Source organism: Camelus bactrianus, chromosome X (genome assembly GCF_048773025.1).
Source record: "Camelus bactrianus isolate YW-2024 breed Bactrian camel chromosome X, ASM4877302v1, whole genome shotgun sequence".
NCBI classification, from domain to species: Eukaryota; Metazoa; Chordata; class Mammalia; order Artiodactyla; family Camelidae; genus Camelus; species Camelus bactrianus.
Window position 1 is genome coordinate 30,617,802 of NC_133575.1, and position 13,625 is coordinate 30,631,426.

The window sequence follows — 13,625 nt, forward strand, 5'->3', positions numbered from 1 at the left end:
AATCCTCAGGGTGTCCAGCCGAGAATTTGTCATCAAAATGCCTGGGTCATCCCCAAGCCTCATCTCACACTGTGCAGGGTAGACTGTGTTTTTGCATTACTCTTTGGGCCAGAGCAGAGTACATAAGTATGATAGACGCTGAATCAATCCTGAGTGTTTGGGTGAGAGATTCTGAGCACCATGAGATGAGTCCAGGATACAGTTAATTCTCTCCAGAGGTTTTGCCATTTTTTGTGTAGGAAATCTGGTGAGGAGGGCCAAGCCAACTTGTACTGAATCACACTGTGCATGGTGACACCTTTTGCCAGGGGATTTGGGGAGTTGGGGAGGGACACGTTTAAGTTACCCTCCTTCTTTCCACATGTTTCCATCCCCAGGATGCCTCTGTCCCCAAGATGAAATATTGGGAGGTCTGAAGTCCAGGATGTCAGAGGGGTGGAGCTGAATTCACCCATAGTCAGTTAGTAATTAAACAGAACCATATCAGGGATTAGTTGTTAGTTAATGGAGAACCAGAGAGTCCCATAGGCCCCCAGAAATGGCTATTGAGATGCCAGCCCACAGAGCAGGCTGATGGGGTGGCTTGAGTCACCTGCTATGCTGTGCTGTGATTCTCTGGTGCATTCAGGATCTGTGGAGACGCCCCTTGTCTTTCCAGTCCAGCTCCATTGGTTCCCATGGTGTACTTTGCCTCTGCCATGCACTCTCCTACCTCAGGACGTTTGCACTCACCATCCCCTCTAGCTGGGTCAGTCTTCCCCCAGAGAGCCTCCTGGCAGGATCCACTCCTTCACTCCTTTTCATCTTTGCTCAAAAGTCACTTCATCTTGATGAGCCTTCCCTGACTATCCGGCTATAAATCTGAGCCCTCTCCCGGATGTATTCTTGCTATAGCAGGTATCACCTGCCATCACTCCGTGTACTTACTAATTAGAACGTAAGCTTTGCTTGGCCAGAGACTTGCTCTTTCTGTACCATGGTGTATCCCAAGTGGCGGCACGTAGTGGGCGCTCATTGGGCTCTTCTCTTGCCTCACTCCATAGGGTGCTGTTAGCACTGTATTCCCCGCTGACACCTCCTGAGACACAACTCCACAGACTTCAATGAGAATAGCGCCCCCTAGAGCTGTGTAACAGTGGTACAGAGCCCAGTATTTGTCGAAAGGGGGCCACAGGTGGCTTCCTCTCTCTGCTTACCTTCTCGACCCACAGGCCTCTCTGAAATCCTGTCAGCAGCTTCTAATGCTACAGCTCATATTTGAAATCTGCCCTGTGTCAGGGTGGGGAAGCTTGCATGAAGCACCGGGCTGATTTTGTTTGTTCATGGTTTATGTTCAAACTTTGACATCTTATTTCTGAGATGTGAGAAAAACACTTGATAAGCTGTCTGCAGCAGCTTCTCCTAAGGGGTCTGCCAAAAACGGCGTGCACTCTCAGGGTCTGGTTTTCTTCGCCTTCTTCAGGTAAGCTTGTTTATAAGGAGGAAACATTTGTGCCGCTCAGCAGGTTTGAGAAACCTGGTGGGAATGGCTGTTTATTTGTCTTTTGATCACAAAGCCTGGGGTTTGGCTCCAAGGCTGAAAGGTCTCCAGGCCCCTTTATCTCCTCCCCTTGAGACTTTAATCTCTCCTCTGACATTCCTTTGGTCCATGGGGTGGCTGGGGAGCAGGGGAGGGGGCCCTCGCAGGTGGACAAAGATTCCCCAGCGGGCCTGCTCAGAGCCTCTGTCCTTAGTCTGACCTCCTGTCAGGGACTGGGGTTCCATCTGAGATTGGCTTCAGAACCTAACCTCTCCCTCCCCTTTGGCCCACAAACAACTAAAAGGAAGGAATACCCGAGCCACCCACCCTCACTCCCCAAAAAACTCCAGTAAACATTCCTTCTGGGGAAGGACTCTTTTGTGTTTGAAGCCATGTCTTATCACTCACCTTTTATGGAATCTGAGAACTGAGGTGAGGTGAAGAGTCAAGCCGTGCAATTTGCTTATTTTATAGATGAGGACTTGGTGGTCCTCAGGGGTCCTGAGGCCTGCCTGAATCACACAGCTTCTCCGTAAAAGTTGCTGGACCGGCCCGGCCATTCCACCTCCGCTGTGTTTGTGTGATCTCCCCCACCCTGGGCGGTTGGCAAGGCAGCCCACAGCCCAGTGCAGTGCTCCTAGCCTTAAACCCCAGCGAGCAGAGAAAATTTTCTTTGAATCAGCATGCAGCACCATGCAGCGTTCCCCACAGGGGGACAGAGTGAGAAAATGAAATTCAAATCAGCCCTCTGGTACGCTCTTCACTTCCTTTCCTGATAAGGCACAGAGAGGAGCCAATTCTGTAGGTGAGCTGGCGGGTGTTCACAGGGCCTTTTTCCCCCAGGGCCTTTCTCCTGTCCCCAGGTGCCTCTGATAGGAGCCACCAAGAGCAGCCCGGGCCTGAGGACACAGGCACCTCCAGACCTTGCTCCTTGACACTAGGCTTGCTTCCCCAAGTAGCTGAACAGCCTTTTCGGGTGTGTGGCCGCACCCATGTCCCGCCCCCGTCACTTGGCACCAGGCTGAGTAAACGCCTTGGGTGTTCGGCAACCTCAAGGGATCGTGAGCCGATTTTGAACTTGCTTCCTTGAATCATTCTACTTTGGAGTAGACGGCTTTACATCTTTCTTGAAAAAATAAATAAAAACAAGTGAAAAGTCCTCAGCTTGGTGCAGTGATTTTACTTTGCAGAAGAACGTAAAGGTAAAAGACTAGACTACAAGAAGCAGCCTTTGTGCTGTCTGGGTCTTCCGGAAAAAGAGAGCACGCAGGGCTTGTGTGCACGAGGCAGGAGCTGCTTTTGCAGAAATGGAAATGCTCCCCGTCTCTCCTTCCACACTAAGTTGCTTCATTATATTTTCAGGCGAGCAAGTCATGGGTTCCTGGTGCGTGGGGCTGTCTTTTTCAATTAATGCTTTTCACAGAAGTTCAGGTTTTAAACATCTCCCCCTTTCTTCCCAGGTCTGTTACATTTCCCAGAATGGTTCCCAGTGCTGGAGATAATTCCTTTTCGGAGAACCTACATTTCTCACCTGCTGATTGCAATTAGCCACTGCCAGCTGGGGCCTGGTATGCAGCTGAAAAGCTAACAAGAAGTGGAGACCACGCGGAACCCAGACAGAGCAGAGGATGTGAATAAGTAAGGAATGGTGCCTGTGTTTTTAAGACACTCCTGTGAATTTGAGATTTCCCGACCCTCTGGATAGTCCTCCCTCTTCTGGCTCTGTGCTCCCCACCCCTCCTCTAACTTTTTTTTTAGTCTGTAGGTTTTTAGCCTACACTAACATCACAGAATTTACCACTAAGTACATTTTGTTAGGCAATAAACAGCCTCAGAAGAAAAATGAAATTCAACTAGGACTTCTGTTCCAATAATGTTCTGAACAGTGGTGGATTCGGACAGGCCCTGCATGTAGGTCTTAAGAGCTAACCTTGAACATGAGGGCTGCCAGGGCTCGGAGAGGCCTAGGGAACAACTAATCCGAACCCCTCATCTTATAAATGACGACATTGAATCCCAGAAGGGGTGCATGGCTTGTCCAACGTCTTAGAGGAAGTCACAGGGCTGGGTGAAATCCATGTCTCCTGACCCCCAAGCTCTAACCACCAAACTGCCTTGCCTTTGACCATCTTGGGCAGCCAACCTGTAGAGTTTGTGAGGAAAGCACCAAGGAGATTGGTTGGAAGGTAATCTCTGTTGGGCAATGTGCTCTCCAGCCTAAGGAGACACTTCTCCCACGTGAGCCAGCACCAATGTTATACCCCTGGACATTTTCATCCACGGTCGGTACCCATGTTCCGATGGCTCACAGCTGCTGACTGTGATCATCTGTCTGCCCCCTAACGGGAGAGTGCTCAGCCTTTAGGGCTGTTTTTGGTTTGTACTGCAGGCAACAGTAGGGAATAAGCAACCAGAGGGAAATTAGCAGCTGTCCCTGGGAGCTCCACAGTGTACATGGCGGGAGGCTGCCCTGCTTGAAGTCTGTGGCTTCTGATGCAACCATATCTGCTTGGTGGGATCAAGCTGAGTCCTTTGCAGGCATTCCCTACTTCCACTTACAGGGTCGGGCATTCCCTGACCAACTCACTTTCCACTGGGAGAGGCTGCCTTGTAGGGTTTAATGTCGGGAAGTTGGATAGGCTTCTAGGGCAGCAGGCGGTAAATGAAATAGATGTGGACTCTAACCCCAGCTCTGTTCTCTGGTAGGCGTGTCTCTCAGCCTCTGTTTCTTCATCTGAAACTTGGAGACTCATTATGTGTGCTCATCAGGCTTGCCAGAGGATCAGGGAAGGAGACAGACATAAAGTAGTTTCTCAATAAGTATTCATTTTCCTTCCCTCTAGTACTGTCTCCAGTTTACAGATGCAGAAAACTAAGGCCCACGGAAGTTAAACTACCCTCCCAAGGCCACAGGCTATTCCATTGCCTCCAGCCATCTACTGTGTCTTCTGTGAGGCACTCAGGAAAAAAACCACACCAAATTTTCCTAACACAAATTCTGTTCTCCAAAGAGAAGTGGTTCTGTGTGCTGAGAAATGTTTAACACCTAGCTAGGGGTGGAGGGAGGGGAAGGGAAGTGGCGAGGAAGCTCTGATTTGTAGGGTTGTTGATTTTTATTTTGAGATAATTGTAGATTCACACGCAATTAAAAGAAATAATATAGAAAGATCCCCTGTACTCTTTATCCAGTTTCCCCCAATGGTAACATCTTGCAAAACTGTTGTACAGTATCACAACCAGGATACTGATATGCTATAATCCACCAGTCTTTTACATTTTCTGTTTTGCTTGCACTCGTTTGCGTGTTTTCGTGTACTTACATCTATGCAGTTTTATCACACATGTAAGTTCGTGTATCCACCACACAGTCAAGATACAGGACAGTGCCATTACTACAAGCATTTCTCTGTTGCCATCTCCACTTCCCTCATGCTCCACCTTGCCCCACCCTTAACCCCTGACAACCTCTAATCTGTGCTCCATTTCTAAAATTTTGTCATTTCAAAATGCTACATAAGTGGAATCATACAGTATGTAAGCTTTTGGAATTTGCTGAGTGAAAAACTCAGCATAATTCTATCAAATTTGATTCAGTTTTTATATATCAATAGCTCATTCCTTTTTATTGTTGAATAGTATTCCATGGTGTGGGTATATGACAATTTGTTTAGCCATTCACCTGTTCAGGAATGTCTGGGTTGTTTACAGATTTGGGCTATCACGTATAAAGCTACTGTGAATGTTCATGTATAGGTTTTTGTTGTAACACATTTCCATTTCTTTGGAAACTTTGCACTCTGCCCTAGAGTGTAGTTATTGAATTGTGTAGTAGTTACACGTTTAGTTTTGTAAGAAACAGTCAAATTGTTTTCCAGAGTGACTGTACCACTTTACATTCTTGTCAGCAATATATGAGTGATCCATTTTCACCACATCCTGCTCAGTATTTGATATTGTCACTATTCTTTATTTTGGCCATACTGATAGCTATGTAGTGATAACTCATTGTGGCTTTTTTTGTGTACATTTTCCTAATGGCTAATGAAGCTGAACATCTCTTCATGTGCTTATTTGACATCTGTATTTCCTCTTTGGTGAAATATCTCTTCATGTCTTTTTTCCATTTTCTAATTGGGCTGTTTATTTTTTAACTCTTGAGTTTTGAGAGTTTTTAAATATATTCTACATACTAGTCCTTTGTATCTAATATATGATTTGCAAATATTTCTCCCTAGTAGGTAGCTTGTCTTTTTTTCATGGTCTTAACAGGATGTTTTGCAGATCAACCATTTTTAATTTTGATGAGGTCAAATTTATCAATTTTTCCTTTTACTGATTGTGCTTTTGGTGTCAAGTGTAAAAACTCTTTACCTAGCCCTAGATCACAAAATTTTCTCCTGTTTTTTCCCCTAAATATTTCATAGCTTTATATTTTACATTTAAGCCCATGATCCATTTTGAGTTAATTTTTGTATAAAGTATGAAGTCTAGGTCAAGGGTTTTTTTGGTTTTTGTTTTTTTGCCTATGGACATCTAATTGCTCTGGTACTTTGTTTAAAAAGGCTATTTTTCCCCATTGAATTAATTTTGCACCTTTGTCAAAAATTCGTTGGGCATATTTGTGTGAGCCTATTTCTGGGTTCTCTATTCTGTTCCATTAACCCATGTGTCTGTCTACTCACCAATACCACTGCTTTGATTAATGTAGCTAAATAATATGCCTTAATATTGGGTAGAATAATTCCTCCCTTTATCTTTCTTTTTCAAGATTGTTTTGGCTATTCTAGGGTTTGTACTTTTTCATATAAATTTTAGAATAAGTTTGTCTGTGTCTATAAAAAAGCTTGCTTAGATATTGATAGGAATTACATTAAGCTTATATATCAATTTGGAGAGAACTGACATCTTTACTATGTTGAGTCTTCTAATCCATTTGCTGGAATGATTTTTCATTTATTAGGTCTTCCTTGATTTCTTTTATCAGTCTTTTATAATTTTCAGCATACAAATCTTGTACATGTTTTTTGAAGTGTATACCTAGGTATTTCACTTTTTTTGGAGTAAATGTAAATGGTATTGTGTTTTTAATTTTAGTTTCCACTGTTCATTATTAATATATAAAATGTAATTGAGTTTTGTATGTTGGTATTATATTCTACAACCTTGATGAACTCACTTACTGTTTCCAGGAATTTTGTTTTAATAGATGTCTTGGGGTTTTCTACATAGACAGTCTGAAAATGGGGCCAGTTTTATTTCTTCCTTTCTGATCTTTATGTCTTTTTTTGCCTTGCCAATTGCACTGGCTAGAACTTCCTGTACTCTGGTGAATATGAGTAGTGACAACGAACATCCTTACTTTGTTCCCTGTCTTAGGGGAGAGCATACAGTCATTTACCATTAAATGTGATACCAGTTGTAGGTTTCTTGTAAATTCTCTTTATCAAACTGAGGTAGTTCCTTTCTATTTCTAATTTGCTGAGACTTTTTAACATGAAGGATGCTGGATTTTCAAATTTTTTAAATTTCCATTGATATGATTATATAATTGTTCTTGTTTGACTTGTTGATATTATGGATTGCATTGATTGATTTTTGAATGTTGAACCACCTTTGCATTCTTGGAATAATCCCACTTGATCATGGTATATAATTATTTATATCATTGTTGGATTGTATTTGATGATATTTTATTGAGGATTTTTATTTCTAAGTTCATGAGAGATATTGGTCTATAGTTTTATTTTTTTGTACTGTCTTTCTGGTTTTGGAATCAATATATTACAGGCCTCATAACATGAGTTGAGAAGTGTTGCTTCCTCTTCTATTTTCTAGAAGAGATTGGGTAAAATTGGCGTTAATTATTCCTTAAATGTTTGGTAAAATTCTTCAGTGAATCCACCTGGGCCAGGGGACTTCTTTCTGGGGAGTTTTAAATTACACATTCTATTTCTTTAATAGTTATAGTAGTAGTCAGGTTATCTATTTCATCTTGATTGAGGTTTGTTAGTTCATGTTTTTTGACAAATTGATCAGTTTCTTCTAAGTTGTCAAATTTATGAGAGCAAAGTTGTTTGTTATATTCCTTTATTATTCTTTAATAGCTGTAGGATCTATATTGATATCCCGTACTTCATTCCCAATATTGCTGATTTGTGTCTCTTCTCATTTTATATGTCAGTTTTGCTAGAGGTTTATTGATTTTTTTCCGAAGAACCAGCTTTTTGTTTCACTGATTTTCTCTGTATTCCTGTTTTCAATTTCATTTTATTTCTGCTTTTATTTTTATTATTTATTTTCATCTGCTTGCTTTGGCTTGATTTTGCTCTTCTTTTTCTAACTTTTTGAAGTAGGAACTTAGATTATTGATTTAAGATCTTTCCTCTTTTCTATTATAAGAATTTAGTGCTATAAATTTCCCTCTCAGCACTGCTTTAGCTGAAGCTCACAAATGGTGATATGTTATATCTTAATTTAGTTTCGTTCCATGTATTTTTAAATTTTTTTGAGACTTTCTCTCAAGCCCATGAATTGCTCAGTAGTGTGTTGTTTAATTTCTAGTAGTTTTATTTTTGTCTTTCTGTTATTGATTTCTACTTTAATTCCATTATGGGAGAATATATTCTATTTGATTTCAGTTCTTTGAAATGTGTTGAGGTTTGTTTTATGAACCAGGATAAGGTCTATCTTAGTGAATGTTCCATAGGATATTATTTAGGAGACTCTGTATTTAAATCTTATTTTAGCAGGCATTTGTCCTGTTTAGGTTTAGCTTGTGGGTATTGTCCTACTTTTGTGGCTTGTAGTTTCAATGACAATTTAGTTTTCTGAGCCCTTGAAATGTAGGTGCCTCTGATGAAGTTAAGAGCTTACCTGACCTGCCTTTTGCCACTGAAAAGAGGATGAGGAGCTATGGAGTCTAGGTGACTCTGCCATTAGGTGAAGGGTTGCATGACATTGGCCTTGGGTCACCTTCTGTTGCTGAGTGGATGGCTGGAAAACATGGGGCCTGCTAGCCTCCCTGATGCCTGTGCAAATGTCTACCTGTTGCTAAGTGATGGGGGATGTGGGGTGGATTGGCCCACTCAGGACCCACTCTGCCATGGACAGACTGAGCCCACTGCTATTGTTAGATGTGGGGAGGGAATAGGTCAGCCTCCTGAGCTCTGCTGGTCCACTGCTGTGAGTAGACTGGTCTGCCACTGCCACTGGATGCGGGTCTCGCTGCTAAATCCCTGCCAGGCTTCCCTTTTCTTGGTAAAAAATGAAAGATAAAAAGTAGAAACCTGGGGAACTCACCACAGTGTTCTTCTTCAAGTCCTAAGATCCACAAGCAGCCTATCTTCTTCTACACAGCAATTACAGTCCTTTTATCATTGTTTGTTGAATTATTTCCAAGGTATTTAGTTGTACTTGGAGGGGAAGAGAAGAGAAAATTGAGTCTATGCTATCTTGTCCCAGAACCAAAGGCCAATTCTTTTAAAAAATCAAAATTATTGCTTAGAAAAGGAGTCTTTTCTGTGTGATAGACATACAGGTATTCGTTTTATATTATTCTTTATATATTCCTGTGGACTTGGAATATCAAAAATAGCTGAATGCAAGACTATGCCAGGTATAAGGTAATCTCCCATGGATGTTACATTGTGTATTGTGGTTTACTCTTTATTATATTTATTTTCATCAACAAAACACTTGTTTGGTCAAGACACCTTAGCTAGGAATTATTTCAATCAATGCTAAATTTGGATGGCCATCTGATAGAATAGACTGAAAATGAGGCCAAGAAACTTACTGCAAATTTAGTCATTATGCATGAGAGCATGGCCTCACAATTGCAAGAGTTAAATGTTGATGTAACAAGCCTTTTAAGGACTACTTTAAAAAGCAATGAAATAAGTGGTTACCTTTGGGGATAGTAAATATAAACCTGTAGGATGATTAAAAAAAAACTGTTCTAATTCGAGGATGGGAACTTGAAGCTTCAGATATTTCCAGCGATACCATTATATATATAAAGAGTGCTGTATCTCACTTTGGAGGGAAATGAAGAGAATGTGACCCGGAGAACTATGTCAGATACTCAAACATATTCCTGTGGTTACTAAGAAAGTCACTGATGTCAAAGATTCATGATTAGCTTACACACCGTTGTTTCATAAGGAAAAAGGACAGTATTTCCAATTAATACTAAATTTTATATAAAACATGGTTTTAAATACATATATGTAACTTTATTAGAAAATTAAATATTGTAAGTAGACCTTTCACTAGTCCATCTGAAAAGATGTTTTCATTTGGAAATTCGGAGGTTACATTATACTTGGTACAGACTTATACATAGCTATTTTGGTGCTTTGTATGCCCAGAAAACTACCTAGATTATGACCCACTACCCAGATTATTATATTAACCTCTTGTCATATTTAAGACATAGGTTTTAAAAAGAAATAAAGTGTGTAATCAAAGTCCTCTGTGTACTCTTCTTTTACCCCATTCTGTCCTTTCTTTCCCTAGAGATGGGTATTCATCATTTCCAGACATGTCTAATGTGTTTGCACATAGACAGATATCTGAAAACAACACTTGGAATTGTGAGTTTTAAAACATTACACAAATGAAACCATGCTGCATGTATCATTTTGTATTACTGATATATTAGAAATCATTTTATCATCTTATTTTGTGTTTTCTGCTTATTATACTTTTGTTTTCCTTTCCAACTTTCTCATGGATTAAAAAAAAATAGTTCCCTTTTTTATTCACTGCTAGTTTGGAAGCTGTATGTTGTATTTCTACCTAATTTTACGAGTTGTTCTTTCATTTAAACATACATATTTAATCATAAATGTTTCTTCAAAGTTTAAAGCTATTTAATATATCTGTTCTCCCCTCCTAACCTTTAACTACCCCCTATTGGGTGGTTTTATTAAAAATTTTCTTATTATTTTGTCTAGAATTTTAATCCCATCATTTTTGAAACACAATTTGTGACTCTTTAATGGTCAGTAGTTAATTAAATTTACCATCCTATATATTATTATATATATATATTTACCACTATTTCTGGTAGCCCACTCCTCTCTGGGTTCATTTTTCTACTTACTGAAGTACAGGCTTCCACTGCTATTTGAAAGTAGAGCATTCCTGTGAAACCTTTTGCTGAAATGGTGTAAAGCGCAGAGGCAATTACGTTAGGACACGTCTTGCTCATGGAGGCACGAAATAAATTGAGATAAAGCACAGATGCTCACAGACACAGGTCAAAGCGATGGCGTCTGGATGCTGTGATGCTGGGTGTATTTCCCAGGGAAGGAGCTTGGCGGTGTCGCTCTCACTGCTCGGGTGCCTGCTGCCTCTATAAGAGCTCACTTCAAAACCTTAAATGTTGTTTTTGCTTTTCAGCTTTTTTGTAAAAGCAAATATCCTCCTTAGATTTCTTTCGGTTAGCAAAAACAGGTACTAATGTAGGTCTTTTGTGAAGACAAAGTAGCATAAAGTGAACTTTCAAAAAGCAGGGGATACCTATACATCCTTTAATTGTTCTCCTAGTGAATATCTATGGGTCTTTTATATTTGAAAATATGTTTATTTATTCTCACCTTTAAAATGATATTTTAGCTTAAAGTGAAGGTGTAGATGGACAAATTCTTTTCCCTTACAGTCTGAGGACTCCATTGTCTTCTGTCATCTATTGTTGTAGATGAGAAGTCTGCTCTAAGTGTAATATTTTTTTTAAACAATAATTTGTCTTTTCATCCTAGCAGCTTTAAAATTTTTCTCTTTGTCCTTGATGTTCTGAAATTTCAATATATGTTTAAATTTAGATTTATTTTCATTCCTACTGTTTAGAATTTGGTTTAACTTTTAATCTGAGTGCTTTCTATCTTTCTCTAATTACCATAATTCTGGAAAATTCTGTTCCCTTGTTTTGAACTCCAATTAAGTGTATAATGTCACTTCCTCTCAGTATTTCTCTCAGCTGCTCTTTCGTGGTACCATTTTATCTCTTTGTTCTGTGTTTTATAAATTATGCACGACTATCTCCCAATTCACTAATTTTCTCTTTGATTAAGTCCAACCTAGAACTAACCTCATTTATTGATTCATTTGCATAATGATATATATTTTTTATTTCCAAGATTGCTAAATGGTTCTTTTTAATGTCCACTTGTTTATTTTTCATTTTAGCTGCTTTCTCTACTTATGTTTCATAATTTCTTATTCTCACTCTCTAATATTATTCTTTCCTTTATCTCTTTGGGAATCTGGGATATACCAGTATACTAATATTAAAGTTATTTTTATATCAGTATTTAGTTTCATTTTATCTAGAATAAATTCCTTTCTTATTGATTTTGTTACTGTATTTCGTAATGTTATTTTTCTTCATGTATTTGGAATTTTTGTTTTCAAGCTTATCTTGAATGTGATTTGGTGTTAGTTTTTTCTTATTCTCTTTATGCAGTCACTTCTCCCTGTCTTGCAGTTTTGAAGTTGCCTCTACCTGACCCACTAGAGCCCTATGTCTTATATCAGTTGCTCAAATCTCCCATCTCATGATGACATTGAGACATTATCAATTCAGTCACAGAGCCATGAGTTGCTTCAAACAGGTTCTAGCTATTAGGCACTCTTACTCCCAGTTTAACCCATTGTTGCTGAAACCCAGCCCCCATCCCCCACCTTAAACCTGATTCTGGTCTATTGCCAAACCAGGCCCATAGCTTTTGTCCAAATACTGCTTTGAGTTTCTGCTTTATTTCTGTTTCCCAGAGATGGTTTTTATTATTTTAGAACTTAGTTGGGTTTCTTTTTATCTTATAATATTTGATCTATCATCCCATTGGTCTTTTGGAAAAGAAATAGGTATCATCTTGACTTTATTTTATTTCCTTGCCTTTATTTTCCCTTGACTTGGTTTCTACATCTGCTTAAATTAATTTATTCTGTCAAATATGTTTATACAACCTATCTCCAGTCTTTCCTGGCTTGATGAGGAGTATACATAAATAAATAAATACAGAGAGATACATAAATAATACAGTTACCTTCCACCTACCGACTGTTGTTAAGGCATCAAATCTCCCTTACTTCAGCCTTATATATTCACTTGCCAGAACCAGATCTTCACAGAACCATCCAGAAGTGGTTCTGGGTTGCCCTACCTCCTTGGTTTGTTCCTGGGGTTTGATGCTGGCTGTGGAACCCTTATCTATCCTTGTATACCCAAGATAAAAACACATCCATTGTGGCTTTTGATTTTACCATTTTGACTGTATGAAATTTGAAAAAATAATCATGCATTCAGCAAACATTTGTTGGATGGCTTATTATGTGTCATGTACTACAATAGGTAGTGTATTTATGTAGATGAATAAAATAGATCCCTACCTTTGTTGAATCCCACATCTAGTCAGGGAGAGAAGCAACTTAAGAAGCAATTTCAACATGATGTCTTAAGCGTGAACAACAAAACCATGGTGTTTTCTAAGTATCAAGGGTGGGTAGCTAAGTATCACAAAGGGCAACCTTAGGTGAAAGCTTCCCAAGGTGAACCTTACAGGCCAAGTAGAATTTTCCTAGGTGAATAAAGAGGTGGTAGTACATGCCTGCAAAACAAACTGTACAAAGAGGAGCAGGAATGGCTGTGTCTGTTAGTAACTGGAGAGGAGGCACGAGGAGCTCTAAGGGAGGGGTGAAACACGAGATTAGAGAGGTAGGGAGGGATCACATCATGAAGGGCCTTGTGCACTCTGTTCTTGAATGCGAACTGTTTCCTGAAAGTAGTAGGGAGTAACTTAGAAATTCTAGGCAGAGAAGTAGGGTGATTAGAATTGGATTTTAGGAATGTCACTCCAGATTGCCAGAACTTGGGGCTAGATACAGGAAATGATGAGGATATGGATTCCGGCAGTCATTAGAGGAGTTGGAGAGGGCAAGATGTGTGGGAGAGATGCTTAGGAGGGAGACAAGACTGAGCTTGGTGATGGAGAGACTGAGGAGTGTAAGGAAAGGCAACTCACAAGTCTGTGTATTTTGTGATTGAGTGGATAAAATGTCGCTGGAAATAAGGAGGGGCAGATTTATGGGGAGGGTATGGGAG

General features: G+C 39.8%; 1 long non-coding RNA gene across 1 annotated transcript in view; it reads left to right on the forward strand.

Moving 5' to 3' along the window:
* Positions 1-2,585: 2,585 nt before the first annotated feature.
* The window catches only part of LOC123615184 (uncharacterized), a 309,115-nt gene continuing 298,075 nt past the window's right edge, over positions 2,586-13,625 (forward strand). Inside the window, exons 1-2 of the long non-coding RNA XR_012504665.1 lie at positions 2,586-2,721; positions 2,980-3,157. This is a non-coding gene — a long non-coding RNA (uncharacterized LOC123615184). The remainder of the gene's footprint in view (positions 2,722-2,979; positions 3,158-13,625) is intronic.